Consider the following 18,324-nt stretch of genomic DNA (forward strand, 5'->3'; position numbering starts at 1 on the left):
CATCTGCGGTTGTTTTCCATTAAAGAAAAAAAATTATGTGAGACAATACCAAAAGTTAAAAAATTTCCCATTATTAAAAAAAAAGCCTGAGTACCGCAGCTAGCATGTAATAAATGTAACTTTTATAAATAACTTTTATTGCTATTGTCCTTGTCTCCTTACCTCCCTGCACCTGCCATGCTCCACTCATTCTTTTGATTCTGTTATGTGGAAAATGAAGTCCTTTAATGATATGCAAATCCAGCTTTTGATTTTATTTTGTTCCAACTCTCTTGTTAGTTGGTTTTGGAGGACGGAATCCTTGGGCAACCAGAGAGAGATGAGTGGCCAAAGGAAGGTGGTCAAATAGCAATTGAGAACTGAGATCTGGGAAGTGTCCCACATTGGTGAGCACTTGGTTAGAGGCTTTGCAGGACCTAGCATTTTCCTAAAATTATTTTAAAATATCTATTGTCTATTTTAAATGATGCGAGCATTTAGCTCCTGCCACGCTAAAACATGCCTGCCTCTTTCAACGTGGTGGTAATGTATGCAGTGGAGGCTGGAGCCTGGGGTTGGGGGGTGAGTGCCAGTGTGAGGGGTGACATTGCCAGGCCCCTCAGGACAGGATTCTGATGGAACAAGGTAGATCCCCTGGATGCTGGCATGGACCGGCCACTTCCTCAGTGCACAACCTAACCCACCTCCCGATCTGGGAAGCAGAAACCACAAAAGGACTGAGCTCGACTCTGAAATAACTGAGAAAACCAGGAACTGAGATTTTATTTTCTGCCATGTGGCAGAACAAGGGTTCAACAGAGGTATAGTTGAAAAGGGGATCCATAGAGAAAGGTCCACTTGCTGCATGTGGGCTACTGTGGCTGTGAGAACTTATACTCACCGTGTTGTGAGAGTTTTTAGGAATGATTGTATGTAACAATGATACAAGCTGAGACTTGCTGAATTCAAGTGAGTGCCAGGCCCTATGGTAAGAGACTTACATAAGGGATTTCGTCTGATCCTCCCTACAATCCTGGCAGGGAAATACCATGATTCCCATTTTGTAGAGCAGGGCAGCTCTAATGCAGGGGTCCCCAAGCCCCGGGACGCACAGCAGGCGGTGAGCGGCAGGTAAGCGAGCAAAGCTTTGTCCGCTGCTCCCCATCGCTGGCGTTACGTCCTGAACCACCGCCCACCCGGGCCCTGTCGGTGGAAGACTTGTCCTCCACGAAACCAGGCCCCTCAGGACAGGAGGTGCCAAAAAGGTTGGGGACCGCTGCTCTAATGGGTTCCCAGGAGTGAACTCACAGCAGTGAAGTGACTGGCCCAAGTTCACGAAGCTGGTTTCAAATCCAAGACCACTTGGTGTGGAGGCCTAGGCCCCAACCCCTGAGTCACACTGTCCCCTAGATCCATCCCTTTTAACATACCTTGCCTTCTGCTGTAGTTAGTTTCAACCTACCTTATTTTTGGCGACTAGCTTGCAATGTCCTTTAAGGCAGGAGCTTGCCTGATTTGTCTTTTTAAACTTCTTATTGAGGTATAACTTCCTACCACAAACACAAATAAGTGTATGCAATCACCTAAGTCAAGGTTTTTTAGAACATTTCAGCATGAAACGATTTTCCCCTGAGCTCCATCCCAGTCAAAATAGTGCCAAAGATGACTACTATTATTATTTCTATACCGTAGGTTTTTGCTGTTCCTGAATGTCATATAAATGGAATCATATAAATATATGAATATTTTATTTCCTTACATGACTTAGCACATACTTATTCAGGCTTAGTTAATGTGCTCAGGAAATGTTGAATAAATGTTCAAGGCAGGCATGAAGGGCCCTTACCCTTAGTGGCACACAAAAATCTTCATAAATATAAATCTGTATTCAAATCTGTGAATATATAATATATATTATATATTAGTAATGTATTATATGTTAGTACTTATTACATATTGCATTATTGTTGTATATTACTAATATTACTAATGTATGTTACATATGTATATACGTGTAGATGTGTACATAGGTGTGTGTGTATGTATACGTACGTGAGAAGCTATTATCTGTGTAATAACACTCATTACACTGTATTTGATGAATCTGTTTAGTCGCCCCCCCCACCAGCAGTGAGACCCGCAGGAGCACAATTGTTCTATTCATGGAGCACATGTTCAATGTTCAGTGAACGTTTGTAGAATCAGTGAATAAACCATTCACTGTTTCCCTGTTCTTATCGTCTAATATCTTCTTTTATGAAGTGTCACTTTTGTCTTTTTAAAATTGGGTTAGTTGTCTTCTTTTATTGCATTGTAGGAATGCTTTGCATACCCTAGATAGAAGTCCTTTGTCAGGTAGATGTTTTGCAAATATTTTCTCCCAATCTGTAGCTTGCTTATGTATTTTCTTTTTTTTTTTTTAATTTTTAAAAAAGTTACTTATTTTTACTTTTGGCTGTGTTGGGTCTTCGTTGCCGCGCGCGGGCTTTCTCTAGTTGAGGCGAGCGGGGACTACTCTTCGTTGTGGTGCGCGGGCTTCTCATGGCGGTGGCTTCTCTTGTTAAGGAGCACGGGCTCTTGGCACGTGGGCTTCAGTAGCTGTGGCACGTGGACTCAGTAGTTGTGGCTTGCGGGCTTAGTTGCTCCACAGCAAGTGAGATCTTCCCGGACCAGGGATCGAACCCGTGTCCTCTGCATTGACAGGCAGATTCTTAGCCACTCTGCCACCAGGGAAGTCCCTGTATTTTCTTAATTGTGTCTTGGATGAGCAGAAGTTTGCAATTTTAAGGAAATCCAACTTACCTAATTTTCTTTTGTGATTTTGCTTTCTGTGACCTAAGAAACTTTTGCCTACCCTCAGGTCCTGAAAATATCGTTCTCTCTTTTCCTCTAAAAGCTTTATGGTTTTTTCTTTCATTTACCAAAGGTAATATTAGAGGTACATGGACAGATATTTTTTTAATTTAGTTGTAATGCTTTAAAAAATTTTTTTATGGTTTTCTTTTTTTTTTTAACATCTTTATTGGGGTGTAATTGCTTTACAATGGTGTGTTAGTTTCTGCTTTATAACAAAGTGAATCAGTTATACATATACATATGTCTCCATATCTCTTCCCTCTTGCATCTCCCTCCCTCCCACCCTCCCTATTATGGTTTTCATTTTATGACAACTTATACTAGTCTTCCACTTATGGAGTCAACATACAAGTTTCTTTCTTTTTTTTGGCCACGCCCCACAGCTTGTGGGATCTTAGTTCCCCCACCAGGGATTGAACCCGGCAGTGAAAGCACAGCATCCTAACCACTGGACTGCCAGGGAATTCCCACAAGTTTCTTTTTCAAATAAACTTATTAAAGTCAAAAAAGTGAGAATGAAAGTCTTATTAGAATGGATGGTAGTTGACACAAATCATGGAGATGATACCTGAATGAATGGAATTTGGAAAATGTTGAAATACTGTGTAAAGCAGTATTTCTCGGGCTCTAGAGCGCAGGCTCAGTAGTTGTGGCGCACGGACTTAGTTGCTCTGCAGCATGTGGGATCTTCCCGGAACAGGGCTCGAACCCGTGTCCCCTGCATTGGCAGGCGGATTCTTAACCACTGCACCTCAAGGGAAGCCCCGGGAAGGCTTTATTAATTCCCTCTTCCTTGCTCCCTCCCTCCCTCCTTCCCTCCCTTTTCTTTTCTTTCTTAAAAAGGAAATATAAGTAGAAGTTATAATGACTCAGTGTCTTACCTCAGTGAAAATTCTTCCATCCCATACCCTGTGAGTGAGCTCACATGTTGAAGATCAGAGGATACAGACAACCAAGAAAAAGATACTAGAGGAAGTAAATTGTTACTGTTTAAAAAAATATCCAAGCAGTATAATCCAAAGCCAAAAAGCATTTAGATTTTCTAGCTCTTTTTAATTTTAAAAAATGTCCAAGCTTTGGAATGATTTATGTCCTTGAGTAGATGATAGGGTATTGGCAGTATAGAATTTGAACACTTATCATATATACAAGATAATAGCACATATTCAAAAATGTTTATAAATGATGAAACAGTCTATCCCTGGTAAGTTTGGGCATCGAGCCAGACCATTGGAGGGCAGTTTTCTTGGATTGTCTTGGTCTCTGAAGGAGACCTTTTATTAAATGCTGCTTTGGCGTCATGCTCATGGCTTGTGTTGAAGAAAACCATAAGAAACAGCTGAAAGTAATTCACTGATATATTTGCTTTAGAGATGATGTGGAGGGATAACCACTATATCAGCCAACAAGCCCTTCATGAAAACTACTGTAGACAGTTCCCTCAGGCATCAGTGCTAGCAGTTCTGATTTTGTCTTGAACAGCTGACACGCTGACTGGTGTATGTGTGTGTGAGTGAGTGAGTGTGTGTGTGTGTGTGTGTATGTAAAATCAATTAAAATATATTTACATCTTATATTCAGGGGGCAGAATCAGTATTGAAACTGTGTTTTCCTTTCTGCTTTGGCCACCTGAAAGTTTAGTACTTAATCTGCTGCCTACCTTTTAAAATTGTACAAGACTGTAGAGCACGCTTTATCTTGTTATTGGACCTTGATTTTCCATACTGTGTATCTTTAAGCAAGAAAGAAAATCTTGTGCAGTTGTATGCATTTTTTAAAAAAGCAGCCTCGAGTCTATTTCAGCATTAGGCTAGGTGCAGTCTTAATAATGAAAACACCATTTCAATGTCCTTTAATCCGTATGAATGACAAATTATTCTAAATGATGGGCATTTTAAAATTTAAGATCACTGAAAAATCTAAAGACTATTGGCATCTATATCCTGCACTTTTTCTCTTAAGTCTCTCAAATTTTTCAAAAAATATTGGATCAATAAATAGCATTCCTTGATTCCCTTCCCAGTTCAAAACAATTGGGAAATAATACAGAGCAGAGAGACAAATGGACATAAAAATGTCATCTCTATTACTGACAAAGGTGACTGCAGACAGTGGCTTCAGAACTGTGTCCCAAAGGACTTGCTAACATTCCACTAGAATTAACAGGTTTTCCCACCCAGGCTCTGGTGTGGATGAATTCCAGGTCTTTCCAAGAAAATAGATCCCAGCAGGGCCTACCCTCCTCATTCCTTCTCCCAAAGCCACCAATTAGAGAAGTCATTCCTTCCCTGGGGTGGGGGAGGAAGGGGAACAGAGAGTTAAGAGTGTCACTCTATTGGGATGTTGCTGAATGGTTGCCATTGCTATATTAGGCAGGACAGTTTCTGGTTGAAGTGTCCTACACATTGTAAGATCTTTAGCATCCTTGACATGTGGCTCAGTTATTTAACAACCAAAATAATGCCCACATATTTCCAGATGCACCTCTTTACCCCATAGGGTTGAGAACTTTGCTTAAGAGGAGGTTTCTCCATGGAAACAGGAGGCCTGTGTGTGTGTGTGTGTGTGTGTGTGTGTGTGTGCGTGTGTGTGTGTGTGTGTGTGTGTGTGTGTAGGGGAAAGGGTGGAAGGGGGCAGAGATGGAAGTTCCTTGTTAATGTTAATGCCTTTGTTATTGTTAAACTTTCTATTAGCCATAGATTTTTAAGCTAATTCCTTAGAATGATAGTGAGGCAAGTTGGTGTCATTCTGGCCCTACCTGGTATCCCCAACAAGGAATGTCAGAAGTAGCAAAGTAGGGCAGTCAGCCAGCCTTCAGGGTTGCTTCACTGGCTTCTAACCCTTCCGGTTGGTAGTTCTCATATGAGATCTCAGGGATTGTCATAAGGGAACCTTGGGTGGCTTGAATCCTGACAAAAATTCCTGCAAAGCTAAAGCAAAAGAACAGCACAGGCATGGAAGGTACCAAGGGAAAGCTTGTGGAGGAAGTGGGGGAGGCTTTTGCCTCTCCCATCAGCCACCCTAAACAAACAAAACAATAAAGGTAGTAATCTACTCCATCACGGTCCCAATTTTAGCCATCTGAAGGAACTAACATTTTAACATTAAAAAGTTAACATTTTCAACTTCCATTTTCATCCTGAATCCATCACTCACTCTCAGAGATGGCCGTTTTTTTTTTTAAAGATTTTTTTTGATGTGGACCATTTTTAGTCTTTTTATTGAATTTGTTACAATATTGCTTCTGTTTGGTTTTTTTTTTTTTTTTTTTTTTTGGCCACGAGGCATGTGGGATCTTAGCTCCCCAGCCAGGGATCGAACCCTCACCCCCTGCATTGGAAGGCGAAGTCTTAACCACTGGACCGCCAGGGAAGTCCCGAGATGGCCATTTTTAATGATTTTTAAGTTCCGCAAGTAGCTAACATTTATTTTCAACAGTATACATATTCATGTCCTGTTTTATCGACTGGAGATGGTATCTATTGCCTTCAGGCCATGAGTTATGAAGAACTCAGTGCAGTTTCTTTACTGCCTTTATACCCACCACTCTCCCTTCCCTCTTTAGGTATTATTTTTAATTCTTATAATGGTGATCTTCATGACCTAAAATAGTATAATCAAACCTCAGTTTATTTTTGAAATTCAGACAGTTATCTATTGACACTCCTGGGTGAAGGAAATGGAAATTAGCATATGAACATGTCTGTCCAGCTCTCATCTCCACTATGCTTTCCAGTTTTATTTTTATTTTTTACTGGCAAGATTATAATTCTTTTCTTACCCATCTCAAGACTGAGTCTAAATTTCTCATTTAGTACAACTATTACAATATTTTCATTATGCAGTCACTATTTACCACAGAGCTCATTAGTCTGATTGAGTCCATAGAGATGAAGATGTGATCTTGTGCTCTTAAACTTCAGCCACTTGGCAGGAGATGTCTTGAGCATCAGTGTTCAAGGGTACCTTCCTTCCTTGATTTTTAGCTTTCTTCTCTTCTTCTGGGTCGTACATAACCACACTGCTTCTTTTTGTCTTACCCTATGTTCTTTCTTGAATTTTTTTCTCATTTTGCTTGAATGTCTCCTTTTAAATTATTTTGTCGTTCTGTACTTTGGTTTATTTTACTGCACGGTAAAACCATAAAGGTGCCCTGTAAGCATCTGAATGCTTTAATCTCTCCAGGAGGTCATTGTGGCACAGGTAAACTGTAGGTGATGCACATTCCTGTTTTGCTGGCTGAACTTCACCGTTTGATTTCCCATCAGAAACTGTACATTGGAATGTAAGTTTGTTAGAATGCCCTCATTAAAGCGGTAACCTCAAATCTGCACTTGCTGAGTTAAAAATATTAAAAGAAACCATTTGCAACTTTGGTAGCTATTGATGGTGAGGAATTACTTACAACAAAGCCCACCCTGCCGTCCTGTGCTATTGGCTGAGAACTCCAGCTCTCACAGTCTTGCTCATGACCTGTTATTCTCGGGCTCAGCTGATAGCACTGAAGATTCCTGAGAATCATCCTTGAATGTAAAACTCAGCTCTCCCTTCTCTCCCTCTTTTTACACCCAATCATTAAAACTGGTGAATTTTATCTCCTGATTTATTTTTTTTCCTTTTAACGTATCTTTATGAAGGCGTACTTTATGTAGAGGAAAATGCACAAATCATAAGTGTACAAATCTTAAGACAAACAACATTCCTATCACTCTGGAAAGTTCCCTCATCCTTCTCTCTAGTCAGTTATCCCCACTCCCCTCAAGTAACCCCTATTCTGACTTCTATCACCATAGTTTATTTTGATCTGTTCTAGAACTTATTTAAATGGAACCAGACCTATGTAGTCCTCTGTGTCTAGTTTCTTTTGCTCAACATGATGTTCCTGAGATTTACCCATGATGTTGTTATCAGGAGTTTGTTCTTTTCTACAGATGAATTTCATTTCAGGAATATACCAGAATTTGTTTTTCCATTCTTCTGTTGATGGGTATTTGGAGTTTTTCCTTGATTTCGCCTATGATGAAAAAAGCTACTACGAGCAGTTGTGTACAAGTCTTTATGTGCACACATGCTTTTATTTCTCTTGTGTATATTCCTAGGAGTGCCATTTGCTAGGTTACAGAGTAAATGCATGTCAAACTTTATAGAAAGCTGCCATACAGTTTTTCCATAGTGGTGGCAGCATTTTATACTCCCACCAACAATGTATGAGAGTTCCAGTTCCTCCACATCTCCCCCCACACACTTGACGGTTTTAGTCTTTTTAAATTATAGCCATTCTGGTGTGTGTATAGTAGTATCTCATTGTAGTTGAGTATTTCTTTTAGAATTGTATTTCTTTTTAACTATTTTTTTAGAATTTTATTTTAAAATTGAGAGTACATGCATACTAGCATGTGTGAATATTTCTTAATGTTGCCTGATTCGTCTTGGCTGGGTATAGAAATCTAGGATCGAAAAAAATTCATAATTAGAAAACATGATGTCACTGACTTCTCGAATCCATGTTTACTGAAGAGAAGTCCAGTGACAGTGTGGTTCTTTGCTTTGTAGGTAACCAGTTTTCTCTTTCTGGCACAAAGAATATGGATATTTCTTGAAGGATTTTTTTCTTTTTATTTTATCTTAGAGATCCAAAAGTTCAACAGTATGTTTCTGTTCATGAGCTCCTTTTTATTCACCCCATTTAGCCCTTGGGGACCTTTTAGACTCCCAAAGGGTCACACTTTTCTTTACCTTGAGGATATTTTCCTCTATTTGAGGAGATTATTTCCTCGTCTCTGTTGTGGCTGCATCTGTTTCTGATAGTCGTAGTACATAAAAGTTGTGACCCCGTAGACTTACCTTCTATGTTCTTTAACTTTTTTATTTTTTACATAACCTCCCCCATTATCAACATCACTCACCATTATGGTACTTTTTAAAAAAATCAGGGTGACCCTACACTGACACATCATAATCACCCACAGTCCATAGTTTACATTATGGTTCACTCCTGGTGTTGTATATTCTATGGGTTTGGGCAAACGTATAAGGATAAGAATCCATCATTACCATATCATACAGAGTTATTTTCACTGCTCTAAAAATCCTCTGCGCTCTGCCTGTTCATCCCTCCTTCCCCTCAAGCCCTGATGATCACTGATCTTTTTCACTGTCTCAGCTTTGCCTTTTGCAGAATGTCATATAGTTGGAATCACACAGTATGTAACCTTTTCAGATGGGCTTCATTCACTTAGTAATGTGCATTTAAGGTACCTCCTTGTCTTTTCGTGGCTTAATAGCTCATTTCTTTTTAGTGCTGAATAATAACCCATTGTCTGGGTGTACCACAGTCTATTTACCCATTCACTTACTGAAGGACATCTTGGTTGCTTCCAAGTTTTGGCAGTTGTGAATAAAGCTGCTATAAACATCTATATGCAAGTTACTGGGTAGACATAAGTTTTCAACTCCTTTGGTTAAAGACCAGCTTTTAAAAAATAGATTTTTCACTCTTTGCTTTTTGCTCTACATCGTAGGGGATTTTTTCAAGATTATCTTCTAGGTCGCTGTCTTGGTCCTCACCGTACCTTTTCTATTTTCCAGCCAGTGCATCCAATAATTAACTTTGGTCAGATTCTTTTATTTGGCTTATGTCTTTCTCATATCAGCCTATATAATTTTATGGATGTAAAATATTCTCAAGTAATTCTGATGGTCCTAATCAGTTTTTATTAAAAAATTAAATCTGTGTTCCCTGAATTTTTTTCCTTCCTTCATGGGTCAGTTGTGTTTGTTCGTCTTGATCCTTCTCTTCCCTGTTTTGCTTTTCCGTAATTATCTGGTGCAGCTGGTCTAAACGTAATTTGTGGCAGTTTGTATTTTCCAAAGATGGGCACACGAAACTATCCCATCTCATATACTCTTCTTCTTTTTTTTTAAATTAATAGCTACTTTATTTATTTATTTATTTTATTTATTTTTGGCTGTGTTGGGTCTTCGTTCCGTGCGAGGGCTTTCTCTAGTTGCGGCAAGCGGGGGCCACTCTTCATCGCGGTGTGGGGGCCACTCTTCCTCGCGGTGCGCGGACCTTTCACTATCGCGGCCCCTCCCGTTGCAGGGCACAGGCTCCAGACGCGCAGGCTCAGCAGCTGTGGCTCACGGGCCCAGCCGCTCTGTGGCATGTGGGATCTTCCCAGACCAGGGCTCGAACCCTTGTCCCCTGCATTAGCAGGCAGATTTTCAACCACTGCGCCACCAGGGAAGCCCTCATATACTCTTCTTAAAGCTGATGCTGACACTGTTCCATCAAGAAGTGGGTCTATGTTCTTTGCCCTTGAATTGTCTGCAGTGGAAGTGATGCTATACAACTTCCAAAGCTAAGTCATAAAGACAATTCAGTATCTGCCTGGCTCCTTCTCGGGATATGTCCCTTTGGAGCCCTGAGCTGCCATGTAAGAAGCCAAACTGCCCTGAAGCCACCACACTGGAGAGACCATCTGTAGAAACCACACAGAGATACCGAGCCGCCCCTGGTGGTCCAGCCCCCGTGTTTGAACTGCTCCAGTGCTGAGGGGAGCAGACACAACTGTCCCCGGTGAATTCTGCCTCAACTGTAGATTTGTAAGCACAATAAATATTGTCATTGTTTTAAGTTTTTGGTCGTTTGCAGCCCAGCAATAGATGGCCAGAACACTGCTGTTAATCCCGTGATGGCCTCCCAGCTTCCCTTCCCTGTGGACTCCCGCCCTCAAGCTTCTCTCATCCTGGGAAGGATTGCTCTTTAGTTGAGTGATTCCTCTCTATTCTTTTCTCTCTTCACCAAATTCCATTTTGCTTCTACCTTTTAGAATTCCCACCCACCCCCGCCCCCAGTTTTAGTTGTGCTCCTGGCTCTTTTGTTTTCCTTCACAGTTGTGGTTTCAGTGGTATAAAAAAATCTCTTATCTTCTCAACAGACCTTGGGAGGCTAAATTCTGTGCACCATTGACCAGAAGCCTTGAAAAAGTAACACACACACACACACACACACACACACAACACATATGTATGTTTTCAAAATGGAACAAAAACTCTGAGTAGAAGTAACAAAGAAAAATTTCTGGTCATTCACACACAATGAATTTTTAAGTTCTGGGCTGAGAATTGAAGGAGGAAGCGGACGTTCAGCATGATGGAAAGCAAGGTTCCGGTATGAAAAGACTCCTTTATTTTGGTAAGAACACTTAACATGAGATCTATCCTCTTGGCAAGTTTTCAGTGTATAGTATATTATTGTTGACTGTTGGTACAATGTTATAGTGCACATCTCTTCTTACTTAACTAATTCTTCTTAACTGAAACTTTATGCCTGTTGACGAATAACTCCCCATATCCCCCCTCCTCCTGGCCCCTGGTAACTGCTATTCCAGTCACTGCTTTTATGAATTTGACTGTTTTAGAAACCTCATAGAAGTGGAATCATGCAACACATGTCTTTCTGTGACTGGCTGTTGCACTTGGTATAATATCCTCCAGGTCCACCCATGTTGTCACATATGGTGTAATCTCCTTCTTTTCAAAGACTGAATAGTATTCTGATGTATGTATATACCACATGCCCCCAGTCAATGGAAGAACACACGGAGAAGCCAAGAGTTTTCCATGAACCTTCAAGAGCCTGCTTGCCCTTATCTCCTTCTGGGGAAGATATTCCTACAAGGGGCTTTCTTCCAAGAGTTGTCGTATAATTTGAAAAATGAACTCAACGTCTCAGGTCATGTGTCATTGGATCAGAAATGGCACCAAAGCTGTCTGAACATGAGAAACTCCACCCTCTGAGGCTGTGTGGGGTGTGAAACTGTTCAGAAGAGCATTCCACTCTGCTCGGTGAAGAGCTGACCAATCATAAGCCCTTTTGGGGGAAATATATATTCTAAATGAACAAACATAAAGACGGGTACTTGACTCGGGCTATCTCCTGAGCCTCAAGTCTCCGTGAACATTGATCAAAGAAGCATTGGGAAGTAGATAGATTGCATGGCTGGGGAAAGGTACCGTGCTACCCCAGATTCCCTTGTATCCTTGCAATAAGCTCCAGTCTCAAAAGGAATCTCTGGATATGTTTGCCAGGGACAACTTAAAGGAAACAGACTGATAGGGTGAGTGTAACAACCAAATTTACAGTTTATGATTTACTTCTCTGTTCAGCATTAGGGCTTTGGAGAGGGCAACACACCTGTCATTGTTTGCAAAACACAAAGTGATTTGTAAATGGAACTGAAGTCCTTGTTGAGGAACAGTGGGTGTTCGTTTCCCTCTGACCATCTGCCTCAGAGCCAACTGTTGAGAGGTGTCTTGTTTAAAATACAAAAATCTGTGTCGCACTGGATACCTGATTAACTAGACTCTTAGGGAGGGAGTCCTGGAAATTTGCATTTTATGTTTCCTGAAGTTTGAGAACCCATAAAATACAGGTAGCTTTCTTCAAAGGGTTTGTGTGTGTGTGTCTGGCATATGCACACCTGTGTGTCAAGGGTTTGTGGTAGCCATTCTTAGAAGAGATGGGGCCAATGCCATTGCCTAGAAAAGAAGGTGAAATCAGCATTTTATATCCAAAAGCTCAAATGACTCTTTGAGAAGTTCCCTTTGGGAATAAGAAGGAGGCAAGTGATGTCAGTTCCACCAGACTGCAGAGCCCACACAGAGGCAGCCCCTTTGAGGAGGGATGACCTCATGAGAGGATGTCTGTGAGAACTGGGTTCAGATATTGTGGAGTGCAGTGAAGGGCTCCGTGGGTCAAGGAAAGGAAAAGACATGATCTACCTTTCTTCAGGGATGCACTGTCTAGGGCATGGAATTGGGCAAGCAAGAATCCACTCCCACCATCAGGAGCCCCACTTGACAGACCATGAGCCGGGCTATTTACCTGCACACACAGGTGTGGCTATGTGGGTGGTCGACATATTGGAATACGTTTGTAACGGTGGCTCATTAGCCACTGCCTCAATCCTCCGCCCACTCAAGTGTCCCCTCTACCATGATGACTCTGGCCTGGCTTCCCCACCCTCCCCTCCAGTATCCATGATCTAATGAACAAAGGTTAAGTTCAGGAATGATGCAGGTCCCAGCACCTTGCACTGGCACTGCAGCTTGCTTGTCTTCTGATTGGTTGATGCCCATGGTATACAGATGGTTCAGTATTTTGGGTCACCCCATGTAGTGGGTGGCTCATTTCTGACAGTGACATCAAGTAGTAGCTTGGAACATTAGCAGCTCTGGTCAGCTCTGGACTCAGAAGTTAGGATGCTTCCTGTTGGAAGTCGAGCAGACCCCCTTCTTGGATCGTAAGGTCCCCTCTAGAATCCTGCATGCCAAGGTAGAGGGAGCACCTCAACAGACAGATACCAGACTCCCTTCTAATCGTGATATATAGGGCTGTGAACGGGTCCTAATTCAATTTCAAAAATAAAGACATACAGTTGCTGCTAACCCAGGGATCAGGAAGCAATTCAAACTGGTTAAATAAGCATAAGGAATTATTATTCTTATTAAATTACCACGTATGTCACAGAAAGGTTACTGAAAACAGGTCATCAGGGACTGTGGTTTTCCTGGCCCATTTGAAGTTCAGACCAGTAGAACGAACACTTCAAGAGGGTTTTCTTTTTTTCTGTTTTGTTCACTGAGATCCCAATGCCTAGGACCTAGGACAGTGCCTGACACATAAGTGAGTCCTTGATACATTTTTGCTACCATGACTACCATTAGTAAAGAAGACTCACCAAACTGTCTAATAATGATTACCTCTCTGGAGAGGGAGTGAAGCTGGGGTGCCAGGGAGGGGGTAGCGATTCATATTTTCTATTTTATACACATCTGGGTTGTTCAGAGTATTTACACCAATCAGAGGCTACTTCTATTATATATGTATTATGTAAATTATTTTATAAAAAATACCTCTCATGTCAAAGTTTATTTCCCCAAGTGCCTTTATCTTCTCTTACAAGCAACCAGTATAATAATAATGAACGCTTTTTTAAAAAATCTGAAAGGTCGATTCAAGTGTTTCTGTTCCACAGCATATTTTTGGCCCCAGAGCAGTATGTGGAACCCCAGGCTATTAAGAGTTTTCTTTGGATGCCCTGAATCAGTCTTCCCTCAGCACATCCTCAGGTCAGGCCACCTGCCTGCGTCTGGTCAACGCCGGGAGCGTTTTGGACGGACGTGTCTATCCTGAAAGCTTCCAGGCCGCCTTTGAACTTGGCTTGGCAGCCAATCAAAATCTCCCGGAGCATCCCAGACGATCCCGCTGCGCGTGGGAGCAGTGGTCCCGCCTCTCGCAGCCAGGGGGAGCCCTGCAGTAAGCCCGGCAGCCGCCAGCTGGAGCTCAAAGGCAGCGGCGCCGCCCCGAGACCGCGGGGAGCCTCGCAGCGGGGGGCGCGTCTGCTCCGCCCGCCCCTCTGCCTGCGCGCATCCCGCCTAACCCGACCAGAGGCATCCTTTCCGAAGCTGGACGAAGTTCACCGCCATCTCCCTTTTCTACGCTTGTCTCTTTATTCCATTACCAAAGGTTGCTTCAGGGCTTTAATAAAACCAAACTGAAACGTTGTCAGAAGAGAGGGATCCGAACGTGGAGAGGACTGGAAACTGGCGTTACTTCATTCACTGGGAAACATTTACAGATCCCCCTACCGGGGGTGAGACCCGCAGCCGGAGGCTTGGGACGCCAAGTTGAGTAAGACAATCCGGGCCTTCAGAGGGCCTCAGCCTGGTAAATAATAGTAGGGTAAAAGACCGTTTCAGGGAAACCATTTGGCTCTGCTTTTGGCTGAAGCACCAAAATAATAGATGTCACATGTCAAGGAGTTGTGTCAGGTCGCTGTGCAGGACGTGCAAAAAGGGATGGCTTGGAGGTGCTGAACTCCTCCCACTGAGGGTAGGAAAGGGGCCCAGAGGGGGAAATTAAAGGAAAAAGTGTTTGGAGAGAGAACCGGTTGATGAGTTGAGTCCTTTAGTTCTCATTAACTTAAACCTAGGGAAAGGGGCTTTAAAGGGACCCCTTGGAGAGGCCGCTTGGGATATCTAAAACGTGTGGCCCTGGGTTGACTAGCTGTTCTGACTGAAGAGAAAAAGGTGTTACCACACTGGGGGCAATCTTATCCCCACAGTTTGTGAAGGCAAATTTCAGCGAGTGTTCTCAGGGGACCAGATGTGGATCCCCTGTGGAGAGAACCGCAGTGGAGTGAGGAGATCTCAGCAGAAAAAAGGCCCCTGGGTGCTCTGATTCTAAAAGAAGGAAACCTTAAGCCACCTGCTGAAATAGAGATGCATTTGCCTGAATCCAGTGAACTGCAGGTGAGATATTTCCAGCGCTCCACGGGGGAAGCCATCAGCCTGAAATATCTGCCACGCCCAGAGAGTGCCAGCACCTACTATGGCCTTGTCGGTCAAGTCAACACTTTCCAGCCCCCCACACTTGGCTTCCTGCGTCCACTGGGTCTGTGCTTCGTGGGTAGGGTGACCATATGCCCCAGTTTGACTGGGATGGTTCCGGTTTACATCTGAAGTTCTGGCATAATTATTGACGGCACCCCCTTGCAGTCTCAAAGGGGTCCTATTTGGATGATAAATTACATGTTCATCCTACTGATGGGAGAATCGAGGTAGCCACTTAGGCAGGTGTTATGAATTGTGCCCTGCAAAGTGATACGTTGAAGTTCTAACCTCCAGTGCCTCAGAATGTAACCTTATTTGGAATAGAGATAATCAAGGTGAGGTCATCAGGGTGGGCCCTCATCCAATATGACTGTTGTCCTTATAAAAAGAGGGAATTTGGACACAGAAACAGGCATGCACCCTGGGAAAATGCCATATGAAGATGAAGGCGGAGATGGGGTGATACCTTTACAAGCCAAGACATGCCAAAGGTTGCCAGCAATCTACAGGAAGCTGGGGGGAGAGGCCTGGAACAGACACTCCCTCACATCCCTCAGAAAGAACCAACCCTGCTGACACATTGATCTCAGACTTCCAGCCTCCAGACTTAAAACATTTCTGTTGTTTAGGCCACCCAGTCCGTGATCCTTTTTCACAGCAGCCCTGGGAAGTGAATACACCAGGAAACAGAAGCAGGTAATCTTGTCCTATATCCCTTCCCAAAGGTCCAGTCTGTAGCTGGCTCAAACTAGGCAGCAGGAGAAATTTTACCTGAAATAATTTTTTTTTCAGTTTCTTAAAACTGAATATATTTGTTACTGAACCTGAAGTGTGCGCAGCCATTTAAAGTGACAGCAGGTTGTTTTTATGGTGTAAGAATAATGGGTGCAGGGGAAAAACCACTGCCCAGAGCAATGGCCTAGCAAGGGGGCGGGATGCTGGGTGCCGCAATAAAGGGGTGCATTTCCTGGAGAGAAGATAAACCCAGTAACAAACCAACAGTAATTTATCTGCTTTTTAGTACTGCTGTGCTGCAGTATTGAACAAGGTCAGTGATAAAATACTCCTCCTACCTGGGGGGCCACTCCTGCCACTCCCACCATGGCCCCAGATTGGATTTGAAGGACAGGACAGTGGGAAATAGGAAAAAACAAAAAAACTAGTGTCGAATCTGGTGGTTTTTCAGCTGGGGGCAGTCTTTTCCCCGAGGAATATCTGGCCATGTCTGGAGCCGTTTTTGACTGTCGTAACGGGGCGAGGGTGTGCTGCCAGTGCCTAGTATAGAGTCCAGGGATGCTTTTACAGATCCTACAGCACACAGAACAGCTGCCCGTGCACAGAATTATCAGGCCCCAAATGCCGGTAGTGCTGAGGTTGAGAAACCCTGGCTTCAACACTGAAACCACTGGATGTATCCTAAGTGCTCCTAAAGTGGCTGTGAGGAGGGCCGAGAGAGGGGACCCCCAGGGCATGTGGTTGTGGAATGGGAATGCTTAGGAGGGGACTGGGTCAGTCATTTACTGGGTGGCGTGCCTGTCACAGGAACACGCAAGAGGGAATTTCCACGTAAGGCTTTGGGATCTCAGATGTGAGAAGTAACGACAGTGGGATTAAAGGAGCACTTTCTGTGGGCAGAGCCCTGTGCTGAGGCGGCATTGTGTTGTTTCATTTGACTCTCGTGACAGCCCTGAGAAGCAGATATTATTTCCATTTAGGCTCAGAGAGGTGAAGTAATTTGCCACAAGTCAGAAGGGAGACAATTGGGATGCAAACCTGCTCCTGCTTGACTCCAAAGGGCATGCTTTCGTTTCTTTTTATGGCTGAGTAATATTCCATTGTATATATGTGCCACATCTTCTCCACCACATCTTTTCTCCACCACCTCTTGGTGGGTGTTGAGCCCAAAAGCACAACTAAGCCAAAGATGGGGAGAAGGAAGGATTTATCACTTGCAACAAGTAAGGAGAACACTGGGGATCTTTTCCCAAAGCAGTGTCTCCCTAAACAGCAAATGGGGACATTTTAAGTTGAGTACATGCATGTTCATGAAGGGGCTTGAGCAGAAGAGAATGCAGGATAGAATTGGGGCAGAGGTTGCCAGAATCCAGTCTTTGGTTGATTAAAGTCAGGAGGGTTGGAAAAGGTCAACATCATCATTCCTTAGGTTCTGACGAGTCTGGGATCTCAGCATGTTGTTCCCATCCTCCACCGGGGTGGGGCCTTAGTTTCTGCAAAACTTCGAAATCTGTGTCAGGTTGTTAGGTGTATCCCTTGAGGAGGAACTAGGACTCTATTTTGTTGCTGAACTATTGTTTTCTTGACTGCTTTTCCTTTGTTCCTGTCTTCCCTTGTTTTCTTCAGATCATTAGTTACTGAGACCTGCTCAAAGATAAACATTGTGGCCAGGCTTAGATCACAAAATGGCTTAGGCCAAAAATGGCTTCTCTTATGTCAAGAAAGCCAGGCCTAGTTCTCTTTCTCCAGGACCGCCACCCCCTTCCCTATCTGCTTACACTTTTACCCCCGAAACCGTAACACTGACCAGTAATCAAATCCACCAAAAAGCGGTGATGACCTGGATGAAGGAGAGATCTATTTGAAAAAAAGTTAATGCTTCTCTCCAGTACCTGTATTCTTTTCTTTTTCTACTGTTTCTTCTACTTTGTTGCATTTTATTTCATTTCCTTACCTCCCTTGGTTCCTTTCATTGACAGTTGAAACTAAAGCCCAGAGGAGGGAAATGACGTGCCCAAGGTCCCTGTTTAGGTTTTAAAGCCAGAATAAGAACTTTTTATTCAAGGTAAGGCTTTTCCTTGCCAGCAGACTGCTCTTTGCATCACCCCGAGCATCTGTTGAGTTTCTACCCTTGGAATTCTCAAATCATTGACTTTTCTTACAACGGGGTTGACGAGTTCAGTTTTAGAATAATGAGTGTTCCTTCTAAAGAGAATTCCCTAAGTGGTTCTTGCTTCCCTTTCCCCGAGGTTGACGCTGTCTTTTTAAAAGACAAAGCTGGCATTCTGCCCCTTGTCAATTTTGAAGGGCTCTCTCTATGACCTGGGCTGACATCCACGGCTAAGGAAAGATTCT

Source organism: Balaenoptera physalus (assembly GCF_965194825.1).
Source record: "Balaenoptera physalus genome assembly, chromosome: 11".
In the NCBI taxonomy this organism is placed as follows: Eukaryota; Metazoa; Chordata; class Mammalia; order Artiodactyla; family Balaenopteridae; genus Balaenoptera; species Balaenoptera physalus.